General features: G+C 42.6%; 1 protein-coding gene across 1 annotated transcript in view; it reads right to left on the reverse strand.

The window, feature by feature from the left end:
- LOC124017336 overlaps positions 1-14,539 on the reverse strand; it is a 110,910-nt gene extending 96,371 nt beyond the window's left edge. The window contains exon 1 of the mRNA XM_046332589.1: positions 14,450-14,539. The gene's annotated coding sequence lies outside the window, so the exon portion shown is untranslated. The remainder of the gene's footprint in view (positions 1-14,449) is intronic.
- Positions 14,540-14,996: the final 457 nt, after the last annotated feature.

Raw genomic sequence — 14,996 nt, forward strand, 5'->3', positions numbered from 1 at the left:
AGAATCTGTAGATGTGACTCGTTCCATTTCCTTGATATTGATTAGGAATAACAAAGGTCCAATGTAAGTGTGATGAACGTGACATCCCGGCAACTTTGAGAAAAATATCAGACACCTAATTTGCATAGGGAGTGATACGTCACATTTTCTGGCCTATCAAGACAGGATCGAACTCCCTTGGCTGTGAACCTCGCAGCTCTGCTTATAAAAGGGGAGACTAGCGAATGCAGCAAACCCAGTCTTATCTCGTTGAAATATTCTCCAATGGATTCAGAGCTGCCAACAAGAAACAGTAGAAAATAATTTTGTAGAACTGAAATGAGCTATTTCTCTTGGTCACAGAGGGACAAAATGACCCCGTGCTTAAAGCTGAAGTTATAACGAGTCAGCAGGCATGCGTCGCTCAGAAGATGCTGGCAAAAAAATACTCTGTCATTAATTATATTAAATTATGCCAATTTTGTACTGTCACTAAGAAAGATCATATTTATTTTACAGTTATAAGAACGGTGAAATAGTCATTTATAATTGGATTATTACTACATTTAGAAAGCTTTTAAATAATTTCAAGTCCTATTCCCCCAGTTTTGTTGAATAGGGGAAAAAAATCTATATATGACTGTCCACTGTCCATATTTTCATGTTTTTAAAATATTTGTATTTGAGCTTGTGTCCTCAAAAGTGACTACACCTCAGCAATTTATTTAAAAATTAATACATTAAAGGTGAGATTTGAATCTTTCTGGCAGTATAAGCATTACTAGGTTTTGTTTATGGTCCTCTCATGATAAAACATTGATTTTGGGTATGTCTATTTAGGCAGAAATCTACATTTTGACTTTTAACATTTAACACCTCAAAAAGCAACTGTTTTGATGATGCAGCGGTTGTTGATTCTGTTTTTCACAAGTCCTCACTGTCCGTCCTAGCTATGGAAACACAATTTCCCCAGTATAACATAGGGGTGTATACACTAGTGTAACACTGGTGTTACAGTTGAAAAGCAGCACAATGCATGACTCCATGTCCTGTGCCCTTAGTTCAACAGGTTTTAGAGTGTATATTAGCTATACACCACCTAAAATTGACACTGAGGGTAAATCTAGAGTTTACAAGGTTGGTGAGAGTCTCATAGTTCGTGAGAGTCTCATAGATAGCTTTTAATAGTTTGTTGTTCAAACCATTCTGCCATTACAGACGTTTTTGTAAAAAAGACCACGCTCTAGCTCAGCCCCCGTTAACCACACAGACTGATACAAACGGATGGAATAGACGGATCCAATGGAACAACCCAGAAGTCTGAAGACTAAACAGACAATGTTTAAAAGGGGTTAGAAGTCCTAAATCATGCCAGTGCGACGGTGGGACTCATTGGGTTTAGAGCACCTAGTCATCTGTATGCAGAGGATTCCATCCCTCTATCCCTCTATCCCTTCCTCCCTCTACCCCCCCCCCCCCCCTACAAAGGAAAGGACAGGCGAGGGGGAATATTTGAGGAGAACAGAGGGGGGCTAATGAGTGGGGGGATTAACAGGTGGGGGGGTGTAGAGAAGGTAGAAGGGTTGGACGGACAGCCGTGATTGTCAGTAGATTCCTGGCAGAGAGGGTTCAGGGAGGTGGGGAGGGGTTTAGGGGGGTTCCATTTCAAAAAAGACGCTTGAGAGTAGAGGGGCGGGAGTGAGGGGATGCTGGGGTAGGGACTTAGCCTGGGATGAGGACCCCTCGTCAGAGCCTGGTAGAACCGCAGAGGGTGGTCATACTAATATAGCATGTGGAGGAACCAGGGCAAGGTGGATGACATGTGGAGAGGTGGTCGAAAGATAGACCTTCACCTCATGAGGGTGTTCCTTTGCAATGTGGGTTTGGACCTGTGAGGAAACCGAAGGGTAACCAATTCAGGTTTGAGTTAAAGGGGGGACTGGTGCACAGTCTAAAAACTGTCTGAAAGATACAGTAGCTAGGCTACGGAATATGCTAGCTAGTTGAAAACCAGTTCATAGATGCTTCCTTCAGAATTATTGGAAAGTGAACGACAATTATCCCTATCTCCAGTTTTATCCCCTGCAAAAAGGAACCGCTTCCCTAATTGTATCTCTTTATCCAGATGTATTTTTCCCATAAAATGGAAATCTGATAACTGTTCCAAACTGTTCCCAATTTAACTTGCTGATTGATACCCTTAAAAAAAACCTTTGTGACCATTATTAGAAACGATTGTAGTGGGTATACAGTAAGTGGAGTGTCGGGCATATGGAGAGCTGGGAGAGACGTCTCGGACACAAACCAAGCAATAGAGCTCTGAAATGAGAGGGGCCACTAATGAGGGAGATGCTGGTGTTTGCTGCTCTTGGCAACGACAGCTGATGTTTGTCTTTGTGTCGGGGCAGGAGCCAAGCCGAATGGAATCCTTGGAAACACCAAACAATCCAATATTACATTTCCTCTCTCAAATGCCACAGGGAGTGGAGGGGAGCATGTGTGGGAGATAGAGAAAAAACTAGAGAAAGAGAGAGAAAGGTAGTGGGAGAGGAAAAGAGTAGTAGATAAAGAAAGAAAGCGAGGGTAAGCGATGTAGAGAAACAAGTCAGGAGATAAAAAAAGAGAGGACAGCACCCAACACCAGAGAGAACAGAGAGGATGAGGACTCAGTATTACCAATGTTGTTTTAAAATGTAAAAAATAAAAACTCCCACAGAGCTCCTTGCTCTGCTATCATGAGTCAACGATCAAAACTGAATTGGCGAGCTGCTGCAGGTGCATCAACAAGTCTCTCCATCTGCCTCAGCCTCCGCCGAGGATAATACGTATGTGAGCCAATCCACAGGAGAGTCCCAAATTAAATGTTGCCTACATCCCCTTCCACTACCTTCAAGTCTGCAAAGTCAAAACTCCCTCCTTTCTCTGCAACACATAACTATTTACTTTGCCGAAATGCTCATCAAGGCTAGTATGTCTGCATCGAAGCCAGAGCTGTGTGATCCCGGTTACATGTGTAGCCTAGCCTCCGTGGCTGGCGGTGCAGGTGGGAATGGTATAAGCCAGAAATTACAGTCTAAATACCCTGTGTGATGGAGACTCGGGGGTTGTCTGTTTCAAACATATTTGGGCTTAGTCCATGGTATAACCTAGAAATCTTATCTCTCCTCTGGGCTTTTAGAAGCATTTGGAAGGTGATGAAATAGGGCCTTTCCCAGTCCGTCAACTGGGTCCTATTTATTTGTGCACAACGTAGCAAAAACGTTTTACAACGGAAAGCGAAAAACAAGCGTTTCTTATTGGCCAAGTTGAGGTAGTTTCACCCCGTTTCGGTCCATTTTCTTCAGTTCGGTGCCTAATGAACTCTATCCACTGCTGCCCATAGCTCCATAGTTTTCCTTCTCTCCCTGTAGCCCAGGCCCAGCCCCAGCCAACAGGACATGTGGAGTGCATTAGAGCTCTGAGGACATTGGATCTCCCCCAAGTGGCAAGGCTGGATGGGTGGCCCACTGCAGCCCCCTTTCAGCAACAGGCCCGGCCCTTTGTGATTGATAGGGGGCCCGCCAGGAGGAGTCCTTGCCTACTTAACACTTACACACACCATGCATGCCACAAACTGCACACACTAAACACTCAAGTACAATACACTGCATACACCACATTATACATTGAGGGTACATACATGTTATGTAAATGTACTATTATATTTATCACTCAATTAAGTGAACACTACAAATGGCAGAAAGTGTGCAGTTAACACCCATGGGCACATTGCACACAGTTAACACTTTTACAGTGTTGCACATATCACTCATTGCTCCATTCCTGCTCTCTCACCACTCATGCACACACCACAACACAAAGAACTTGAAATAAAGTATTATTATTAAGAGATTAGACATTCTTCACAATGTTGCAAAACCATATTTTGGAGTCTTAATCTGAGTTCAACTGCACCTACTCTTGACTAGAACTTCGGGGTCATTATTCGTCACATACAATATATACAGTACCAGTCAAAAGTTTGGACAAACCTACTCATTCCAGGGAGTAGGTTTCTTTATTTTGACTATTTTCTACATTGTAAAATAATAGTGAAGACTATGAAACTATAAAATAACACATACGGAATCATGTAGTAACCAAAAAAGTGTTAAACAAAGAATGTGCAAAGCTGTTATCAAGGCAAAGGATGGCTACTTCTTAGAATCTCAAATATGAAATATATTTTGATTTGTTTAACACTTTTTTGTACATATGGGTTGTTTCATAGTTTTGATGTCTTCACTATTATTCTACAATGTAGAAAATAGTCAAATTAAAGAACAAATGTTGAATGATTGGTGTGTCTAAACTTTTGACTGGTACTGTATAAATAATCCATCTCTACATATGGAAGCAATGTGAAATTATTTTGAGAAACAACATACAATTGATTCACTTTGAGATCATCAAAGCAGTGCCTACATCACTGACATTATCATAAACCATCATCAATGATTCTTAAGCTATTGTAAAATGTCTTCCCTATAAGTTTTCAGTATTCTTGACAGTGAGAACTTTTTTCAAAGAGGAATAAATTGCCCTCGTCTGATTTGCCATTTAAAATAAATTGCAGCGTCGGCCCAAATTTGCAATTCACAGGAACTTCTCTGCGGTGTGCCACGCACGACACAGACAAGGTTAATCCATATTTTACATTTGAATATAAGATGGAAGCGAAAGAGAGATAGAAGAGAGAAGGGGAGCTAGGTGGCTCCATCAGCCTCCATGCCAGAAGATGAGGGGAGAAAGGTAGACTGAGACAGACCAAGGCATACCGAGAAGAAAGGAAAGAAACAGCCGACATTTAGAGTAAATGGCATCCAAAACCCACTCCAATTATCTTTGCCAGCCATGCCAGCGAGACTGACTTAATTAAATGACTTGAGAGGGACGGGAACGGAAGGAGCCGCCAGTGATTAAGGGGGCAAGGCAGGTACGTATCAGCTGCGAGCACAAAGCTTGGTTGGCAGTCGACTGCCGACCACACTCCCTTTTCAAATCTGACATCATAAGAAAAAAGAGAGGCCCTTGTCGTTTGGAGCCATGTAATTGCACTATTCAAATCAAATGTTTCTATCATCGTTCACATATTCTAAAGAAGAAATGTATTTATATATATTTTTTTAACTGATTTTATTCCCCCTCCAAATCCCCCATAATCCTTGTGCCTTGCTGAGGCTGCCTCTGACGGTGACCTTTTCGCAGGGAGCCTGTTACCATAGAAACCGACAGTGCAACCCCGCCGTTCTTTCTATGTTTCTGTCACTGTTTGGGTAAAAAGTGTTGACCTTGAGGTAAATAACAAGCATTATTTTCCCCTCCCTCTAAGTCAAGTGTTGTTTGTGTGTCTTACATGTCAAGTTACAGGTGAAGCTTGGTTGACTCTACATGTAGAACATGAAAATATTTCATGTACCATAACAATAGATGGTTTGATTCTCAATTTCCCTTTGTCTTAAACTGATTTACATGTATTATCATCAGAAGGTCCACAAAGCATGCCAAGCATTTCTCCTTTCGCTTAAAGCGAAACCTTGATCAGCAGATACGGTGGTTCAAGTGGCACTGCGTCTTCGCTAACACCTGTTACTCTTTCCCTTACTGTTACTATTGTCTCCTGTGCTGATTTGAATCTTGGAGATGTTTGTACATAAGGATGGTGGGTGGAAGCTTTATTCTTGTGTTTTTGTGTGAACACAGAAATATATAACAATTAACAAGTTGATAGCCATTGCCTACCACAGTGTACATAGCTTTGATGTGGTTTGCAGTTTGAGAATAACAGTGTAGGCATAACCTCATTACTGAAGTTAGAGCAACAAACTTATCTGGACCAGCAGAAATCAAATGAAATAACCTTAATTTGCTTGAAAAGACAGAGTTTATTGAAATACAACGTATTATAAAATAGCGTTTATTTTCATAGAATATAGCTTGCTCGGTGCTGGTGTAATATAACAAAAATATTCAACATTTTGGCGAAGGGATAGGGATTTTTTGTTCTAATCATCACTGGTTGGACTGTTGAATACAAGACGGCACCCAGGGACATTTTTTAAGTCTTACATATAGTGTTTCAGTCATTCGAACGCTGCCTCTGAGTTCTGGAGGCGGAAGATCAGGCTCCCACCATAGCCTCACTCCCTGTGGGGAATAACTGAGCTAGGTGAAGGGTTGAAGAGAGATTGAAAGAGAGAAGGAAGGGGAGAAGGAGGAGGGGGTTGGGTTAACATGACAACTGCTGTTTTGTCAGGGCTAAAACCAAGCTTCTCTCTCACTCCCTCCCTCCCACCCGCCTCTCCGGATCCTCTTTCCCTCCCTCCCTCCCTCCCTCCCTCCCCCTCCCTCCCTCCCTCCCTCCCTCCCTCCCTCCCTCCCTCCCTCCTCTCCCCATCCCTCACTCCCTTCTATCCACTTCTCTCTCTCTCTCCCTCTCCCTCTCCCTGTCTCCCTGCTCGGGAGCGCTCTAATTCCCCTGTTTTGTGCTTAGAGGCGAGCCATAGCGCTTCTCTCATCTCAGTGGCAGGATTTTTCTCAGGGCTCTAGATCCTCCGCCAGTTGCCGTGGAGACCGCCATACCACAGCTCTGACCCTGGAGGTTTGGGCCTGTTTTACTCCCAGCAGGAGCTACTGGCAGCTGGAGAACAGCTGTTACTACCAGGACCAGGGCTAAATCGGCTGCAGGACCCAGCACAGGCCTACAACTACCCAGAACAAACACTGGGTACACACACTGAGTACACTGTCTGGTGTGGATGAAGACAAAGAATATGTGGAAGAAAAGCAAGAGAGTAAAGTTGGACTGGAAGTTTTTCAGGAGGCCAGGAAACTTTGAATCGTTCAATTGTCTTTTGAAAGACTTTGCTTAGGACAAGTCAGTCAGTTAGAAACATGTCGTTTCTGATCCCAAACAGTCGTGTATTTTGTGCAAATCACGATTTCTCATTTCCTGTGAATGGACTGAGTAGTCAAAATATTTGAATGGCGACAGAATGGAGCAAAGTCAGATTAGTAGCTGATGTTCACTTTACAGTATCCATTACACACTGGGTCTAAATGCTCCTGCAGGTGAACACTTTATTCACCGTGTAATAGATTTTGGCAGGACCCTCTTACAGAGGAGCCAAAAGGCCCATTGAGCTGAATCCCACAGCAGGCCAACCGTAGCAGAATTAAGATGGCGCAGAGGATTAAAGTATGGGCAACTGATCCGCAACCGCAAGCGTCACAATGTAGCAATTCCTATAGGGGTTCTCCAAAATGGTATACAAACTTCACATGCATACCAAGGGCAGACTGATGACAGACGAGGGAATATTCAAATCCATTTCATTGGCATCTGTACCAAATACATACATACTGTATACATTCTGTACATGTCTGGGTTGGAAAACATCTTAACACGAGATGCATCACATTGCTGCCTATAGGCAGTGATTGGCTATCTCACTCATCTCCATTCCATAGATATCATCTGCACATTGAAGAAGTTATCATATCTTTTTCCCCTATAAAATACATAAACCGAACACTTGCAAAAGTATTTTAACAATATGTACAAAACCAAACGCTGCTGCTGTTAAATTCTTGTAGCACTTTGTGTGCCCTCTTTTTGAGTTGAGAACTTTCCTTGTTTCAGAGTACATCAAACACTGCCATATCCCCCACTGCACAGATGCACGAATGCTAACTCAATCTCAGCGCAGCACGTTTGATGCCTCAACTGGGTTAAAACCAGGGCATTGTCTGTCTGGAAGTTTCACCAATACTATTTTTTTAATGACTTAATATACTGAGTTAGTTAGTCTGTATCTGTTGTAAATATAGCTGATGGAAAAATTAACTGTGATATTACCAACTTGACTCGGTATTGATCTGCTTAAAATCGAGAGAGAAGATTGCAAGTGAAATAATGTTTTTTTCTGTGTTAAGTGCTACATAATTACAGGCTAGAATACTTTTTTAACAAAGACAAATAAACATTCTGAAAAAAACTTGCATTTTTACTATAATTGAAATACAATGACACAAGTGGAAGCCCACAGACTTTCTATAAAACCTTCCACCATCCAGGCCTTTCAATAACACTATAATGTTTTACAGGGATGGGGTGGGGGGTTGATGGTGTGGTGAGGTGAGGTTATAGTTGTAGTGTTTTGCTGCCTACGCAGGGAGCTACGTCGCAGAGTCTTTCGGCTCTTCCTCTCCATCTGTTTTGTTTTCCTTCCATCGTCCCTTTATGATGAGCTGGGTCTTCAGTCCCCCCAATAAAATCCCATTAGCTCTTAATGAAGTCGGTTTCGCAGCCTCTCAGCCTCACCTCATTTAGCACGATTGTCTGGCGGCCATTAGCATGGAGGCAATTACAGCCGCGCAGTGAGAGTAATTGGAAATGCCGACAGGGACCCCAAGAAATGGGGAATAATAAAATTAAAAAAATAAAACTAATAAGCTTCCATTCAGATGGAGGGATGGATGGAGGAGGGGGCTGTGGCTAAGTTAAATCAACATAATTAGAATTAGGGTTGCTGGGTAGGTGGGGTAACAAGAGCAGGGTTGGGTAGCTAGCAGGGTGAGGAGATGTAAGGGTTTCAAAGGGGGATGATGGTTGAGGTTGAGATGGCAAGAAAGATAGGATGGGAGCTAGCGGGGTAGCTAGTGTGCTAACAGTTATGATAAAAGGCATACAGGTTAACTTGAGATTGCCCAACAAAAAGTTGCAGTTGCTATATTTACAGGCGTACTCCAATTTGTTACCTTTTTCCGTTTTTCGTTCCATTATCGAAATGACAGCTAAATCGTTTAATACATTTGGAAAATGCCCTTAATGCCGGCACCCTAGGCTCACAGATTATCCCAAAATATGGCTTGGTATGTATGGAGGCAGTGCAGGCTAAATTACTTTCTCGAGGGTTTACATTGGATTTCCTTGTGGGATTGGAAATGGCAACGTACACTATTTAATTGTCTGTAAAGACAGTGGGAGGTGTCAGGTGCTTCAATCTAAAATAAACTTAGTTGACTCACCTGAGAGTGAGCATTTTAGATGTTATCTATTTAATGGCTTCCCTCTCTAAATTCAAATCAAATTGTATTTGTCACATGCGTCGATTACAACAGGTGCAGACCCTACAGTGAAATGCTTACTTACAAACCCTTAACCAACAATGCAGTTGTAAGAAAAATAAGTGTTAAGTAAAAAATAGATAAGTGAAAAAAATAAAATAAAAGTAACAAATCAATAAAGAGCAGCAGTAAAATAACATTGTGAGGCTATATACAGGGGTACCGGTACTATGCTTTGCTAACCTTGCTATGCATGTGCTAGATACTTCATATGCTAGATACAATTTTGTGAGCAGGAAACTGTACACAAGGTACTCATCGGAGTCCTAATGGCATTCCTTAAACACTTGTATTGACATATCAAAACATTAAACACACAGTTTTGATTCCAACAATGCAACATTAGCTGTAACTAACCCCTGAGATGCTAGTCATTAGCCACATGCTAACACTAATGCTAACAATACAATTCCCTGCCACCATTTATTTTGTCCTCCTTGATAAAGAACTTCACAATGGAGAAATTAAATTAAATGAGATTAAATGAAAGGTCCAGAACATTGGATCCAGTACTTTTGGCACATGGCAAGCCCCGCTTTGTGCCAGATGCCTGGGCATCTCCCCTGGCTCCCTCCCTCCATCCCCTCCCTCCCTAAGCTGATCGACAGGTGGAAGAAACCTGATCACCAATGACAGGCCTTTACCAGGGGGCACCTCTGCCAGGACCGGGCAGCCTGCCCACACCACCCACAATGGTGAAAGAGGTGGCAGGGGTCTGGATAGAACCAAACCAAAGAGGGAGTTAGGGTGATGCAGGCATGGAGGGGAAGAGGAGACTAGAGGTAGGAGGTGGAAGGGGGTTACAATGGAGCCTTTGGCTAGAGAGACTGCGAGGCCTGGCACTGGGTGTGCAGGGCCTAAGCGGGAAACAGGAGGTCTGCTCCCACAATAGTCGGGGAGAGTCTCCTGGGGGGGAATCCACAATAGCAGGACAAATGGCTGCTGTCAACAACGCTCTCAAGGCTCCTTCCAGGCATCGCCTATGTTTAGACCTGGGCCCACCCGGTGACACTTCCCCTAGAACACCACAACACAGTGCTATACAATGCAGGGAGACTTCTTGAGATATACACTGGGACTGATAGGGACATTTTGGTTACTGAAACCCCTTTTTATTGCATGTAGTTTTACAGGCTGTTTCCTTGTTAGGAATGACAACAAAGGGAACTACAGGAGAGGAAGACAATATTTGTATTCTTATGCATCTATCCATCTTAGAATTGGTCATACTATATGTGCATATGAAAGCATATATCAATGTCAAAAGGTTTTCTAATAAGCCATTCAGACCGGTGTGGATTGGGTGAACGGCTGTGCTAATCAGGATAGTAAAGCTGCATGTTCGCTGCCCATTTATCGATAAAATAACATGTTGATGTGAAGGAATGGAAAGAGCTAGAAAGCCATTGACAGGGTTCATAAGAGCCTATCATCAAATATTTTTTATAACTAACCCAAGATAAACCACAGCCTGTCATTTACAATGGGAGCAAATTAATCATAGTGGGCAGAACAAGCAAGGAGGTGGGCAGAGCCAAGCATGAGCTAGCGAGATCCTATTGGTGTGTTCTAGCATGTATTTTCATATTTATGTTAGGGAAAGCCTACTTTGTGAAGTACACGTGTGCAATAACTCATTTCGCCCCTTGCACTCCTTCTAAACAATGTATTTTTTTTTAAACTTTTGGCAAAGAGTAAAGTCTACAAAATGTAGTCCACTCTGTAAACAGATTCGTAACAGATTCTATACAGACAAAAATCTAAACGCAACATGAGAACTGTTGGTCCCATGTTTCATGAACTGAAATGTTCCATACGCACAAAAACCTTATTTCTCTAAAATGTTGTGCACAGTTTTGAGGGAGCGTGCAATTGGCATGCTGACTGCAGGAATGTCCACCAGAGCTGTTGCCAGATAATTGAATGTTCATTTTTTTCTACCATAAGCAGCTTCCAACGTCGTTTTAGAGAATTTCGCAGTACATCCAACTGGCCTCCCAACCGCAGACCATATTTATGGCGTCGTGTGGGTGAGCGGCTTGCTGATGTCACCGTTGTGAACAGAGTGCCCAATGGTGGCGGTGGGGTTATGGTAGGGGCAGGCGTAAGCTAATGACAATGAACACAATTGCATTTTATTTAAGGCAAATTGAATGCACAAATAAACCATGATGAGGTCCTGAGGCCCAATGTGAGGCCCATTTTTTTAAGGTATCTGTGACCAACAGATGCATATCTGTATTCCCATTCATGTGAAATCCATAGATATCCATAGAATAATTTTGCACGCCCAATTTTTCAGTTTTTGATTTGTTAAAAAAGTTTGAAATATCCAATAAATGTCGTTCCACTTCATGATTGTGTCCCACTTGTTGATTCTTCACAAAAAATACAGTTTTATATCTTTATGTTTGAAGCCTGAAATGTGGCAAAAGGTCACAAAGTTCAAGGGGGCCGAATACTTTCGCAAGGCACTGTAAGTAAGCATTTCACAGGAAGGTCTACCAACACCTGTTGTATTCTGCACATGTGACAAACACAATTTTATTTTATTTGATGTTGCGTTTATATTTTTGTTGAGTATAGTTTTGGGAACAGAGAAAATGTGCAGAATGTCGCCCAAAATCCATCTCGCTCCATCTCTTCCCACTACCGGCCACTGGGCTTCTTCTCATTGCCATTTGGTGGTGAGTGGAAATGCCAACCGGATGCTTCAGATGTATACAACCGGTGAAACATCTGGCTCATTGTTCTATCTGTGCTATCATCTCATGGCTGCCATTCCACTGAGGAGAGACAGTGGTACCTGGTGCGGATGGCTGCCTCTTCTCTCACACTGAATCCTAGGTAAAAGCCTATAAGGACTATCAGAAATGCAGTCAAGCAGCTTGGCGCAAAATAGGAGGAGCGGAAAGAGCAACACAGGCCTCATCCCGTCAACACCCCCCTCCTCTCCTCTCCCCCTGCCTTCAGAATGAAAATGTTTATTTGTCTAAAAAGATCTATACAAACAATCGCTCTGTACGATAGGCGAGATGGTGACTCCAGCCATGAGGAGATTTAATTAGCGAAATCTTGTTAGGTCTAACAAAATCAAGCGTAAGACAATCCTCGGCAAGGCTTCGAAGGATCCTGGCGGGAGAGGAGAGGCGAGAGAGAGGAAGCAGGGGCTGGGAGCGATTAGGGCTGGGATGATATGGAAACGGGCAGCACCAATGCACCACTGCTGTGGCGGGAAATGGCTCGGAATACCCAGCTGCTTTCACACTCAATTAAAGAGACTTCCCTCTCTTTCTGCCCTCCACCCTCCCTTCTCATCCTATTCCCCCCTTGATAAAAAATGAGTTCACCTCACTGCTGCCTGTCATTATAGTGTCACGGTAAAGCCCTCGTCTCGAACTCCCCCCACAGCTTCTCTTAGAACTCGTCAACTCCAGTCAATTCCATCCTGGCCCGCTCAGCCATTAAAGACACAAATAGTGTTTTTAGAGTGTATCTGACTGCTATTAAAAACAAGATGGGAAAAGGCTGCATCCAAACTTTGGGAAATGAACTCCCTGTGAAAAGTAAAGACAACTTAAAAAGTCCAATTTGGAAATACAATTTAGCCGGCGTAATTAGGAAGAGACCTTAAATGATTGATGTTGTGCTACCTCAACCGAACCACGAAGGAGTTGAGTAAATCAAAGAGATTGAACTACTCTTGCATGGCAGTTTGTTTAAGGTAGGAGTTACAATTAATTGTGTGCTCTTAGTCTTAGCCTTTATCATGGAAGATAAAAACCCTTGCAGTTGGATCGGAAGAGGCAGTTCGACAGAATTAGATATAACAGATGTTAGTCATGCATATACAACACTTGCCTAAACACTACACTTAGGCCCTGCTAAATAAACCTCTTCTCTAATGGTGCTGTAAACGAACATACAGTATGTAAACATCAACTTTAATGAAGAAGACTTCAATAGTTAATTGTCACACACATTGCACCTAATGTGGATCTCCCATTTTTCTACCGACATTTTCATGAGAGTCTATACTAAACAAAAATAAAAGCATCATGCAACAAACCAATTTCAAAGCTGTTACTGAGTTACAGTTCATATAAGGAAATCAATAATTTTTTATTAATTCATTAAGCCCTGATCCATGGATTTCACATGACTGGGAATACAGATATGCATCTGTTGGTCATAGATACCTTAAAAACATTAGGGGCGTGGATCAGAAAACCAGTCAGTATCTGGTGTGACCACCATTTGCCTCATGCAGCGCGACACATCTCCTTCGCATAGTTGATCAGGCTGTTGATTGTGGTCTGTGGAATGTTGTCCCACTCCTTTTCAGAGGCTGTGCAAAGTTGCCAGATATTGGCTGGAGCTGGAACACGGTGTCATACACGTCGATCCAGAGCATCCCAAATATGCTCACATGTCTGGTGAGTTTGCAGGCCGTGGAAGAACTGGGACATTTTTAGCTTCCAGAAATTGTGTACAGATCCTTGTGACATGGGGCTGTGCATTATCATGCTGAAACATGAGGTGATGGAGGCAGATGAATGGCACGACAATGGGCCTCAGGACCTCGTTACGGTATCTCTGTGCATTCAAATTGCCATTGATAAAACGCAATTGTCCGAGGCTTATGCCTGCCCATACCATAACCCCAGCACCACCATGGTGCACTCTGTTCACAATGTTGACATCAGCAAACCACTCGCCCACACAAACTGCTCGCATCTAAAATAACATTGTAGGTGGCTTATGGTAGAGAAATGAACATTCAATTATCTGGCAACAGGTTTTGTGGATATTCCTGCAGTCCGCATGCCAATTGCACGCTCCCTCAAATCTTGAGACATCTGTAGCATTGTGTTATGTGACAAAACTTCACATTTTAGAGTGGCCATTTATTGTCCCCAGCACAAGGTGCTGTAATGATCATGCTGTTTAATCAACTTCTTGATATGCCACACCTGTCAGGTGGATGGATTACCTTCGCAAATGACAAATGCTCACTAACCAGGATGTAAACACAATTGTGTTAAACATTTTTGAGAAATAAGCTTTTTGTGCATATGGAACATTTCTGGGATCTTTTATTCCAGCTCATGAAACATGGGACCAACACTTTACATGTTGTTTTTACATTTTTCTTCAGTGTACATGTAAAATTGGTTTGTAATCGGTTCGTAAATTACATCTGGCACTCTGTTCAGAGGTCCTAAGTGCTCTTGGCAGGCAAACACTATTGGTGTGTTACTTCCCTTTTTTAGGACTGTGAAAAGGTGATGGAAAAACTTACAGTTAGTTTGCCCTCTGCAACAAAGCAGTAGTCAATGTTGTCGTTGTCTGCTCTTCCACGCCTTAGTGTCCGGTCCTCCACACAAAGTCTACAAAACAGGAAATATTGTTGTGTGTGTACACATGTATAAAGCCACTTCTTAACATACAGTATATCCCACATACTGTACACATGAGTAAGCAAAGTATTTTATTGTAATTCTGCAATGATAGTGGTCCACGGATATTTCTTATCTTTACAATATTGTCATGAAAATAACCTCATATTATGTGTGTAAATATGTTGAATATAGAATTTCTTGGCTGTAAGGACCCTTTGTGTCTGTGAGATAAACTCCTTTGTGCCTAGTACTTCCATCGGCTCTTGGACTCCCCAAGTTTCAAGGAGTTATGGTGCAGTGCAGTCAGTTAATGTGCACAGATTTAAGTTCAATCATCCATTTAGGGTTGGGCACATGATCTTTCGCTTGACCGGCTAGTCGTGTCTCCTGTCAGTGGGAGTGTGGTGGTCCTCCCAGTAGGCTAGAGACTCCAGCAGCTACCTGCTA

This window comes from Oncorhynchus gorbuscha, unplaced genomic scaffold, assembly GCF_021184085.1.
Source record: "Oncorhynchus gorbuscha isolate QuinsamMale2020 ecotype Even-year unplaced genomic scaffold, OgorEven_v1.0 Un_scaffold_19:::fragment_2:::debris, whole genome shotgun sequence".
In the NCBI taxonomy this organism is placed as follows: domain Eukaryota; kingdom Metazoa; phylum Chordata; class Actinopteri; order Salmoniformes; family Salmonidae; genus Oncorhynchus; species Oncorhynchus gorbuscha.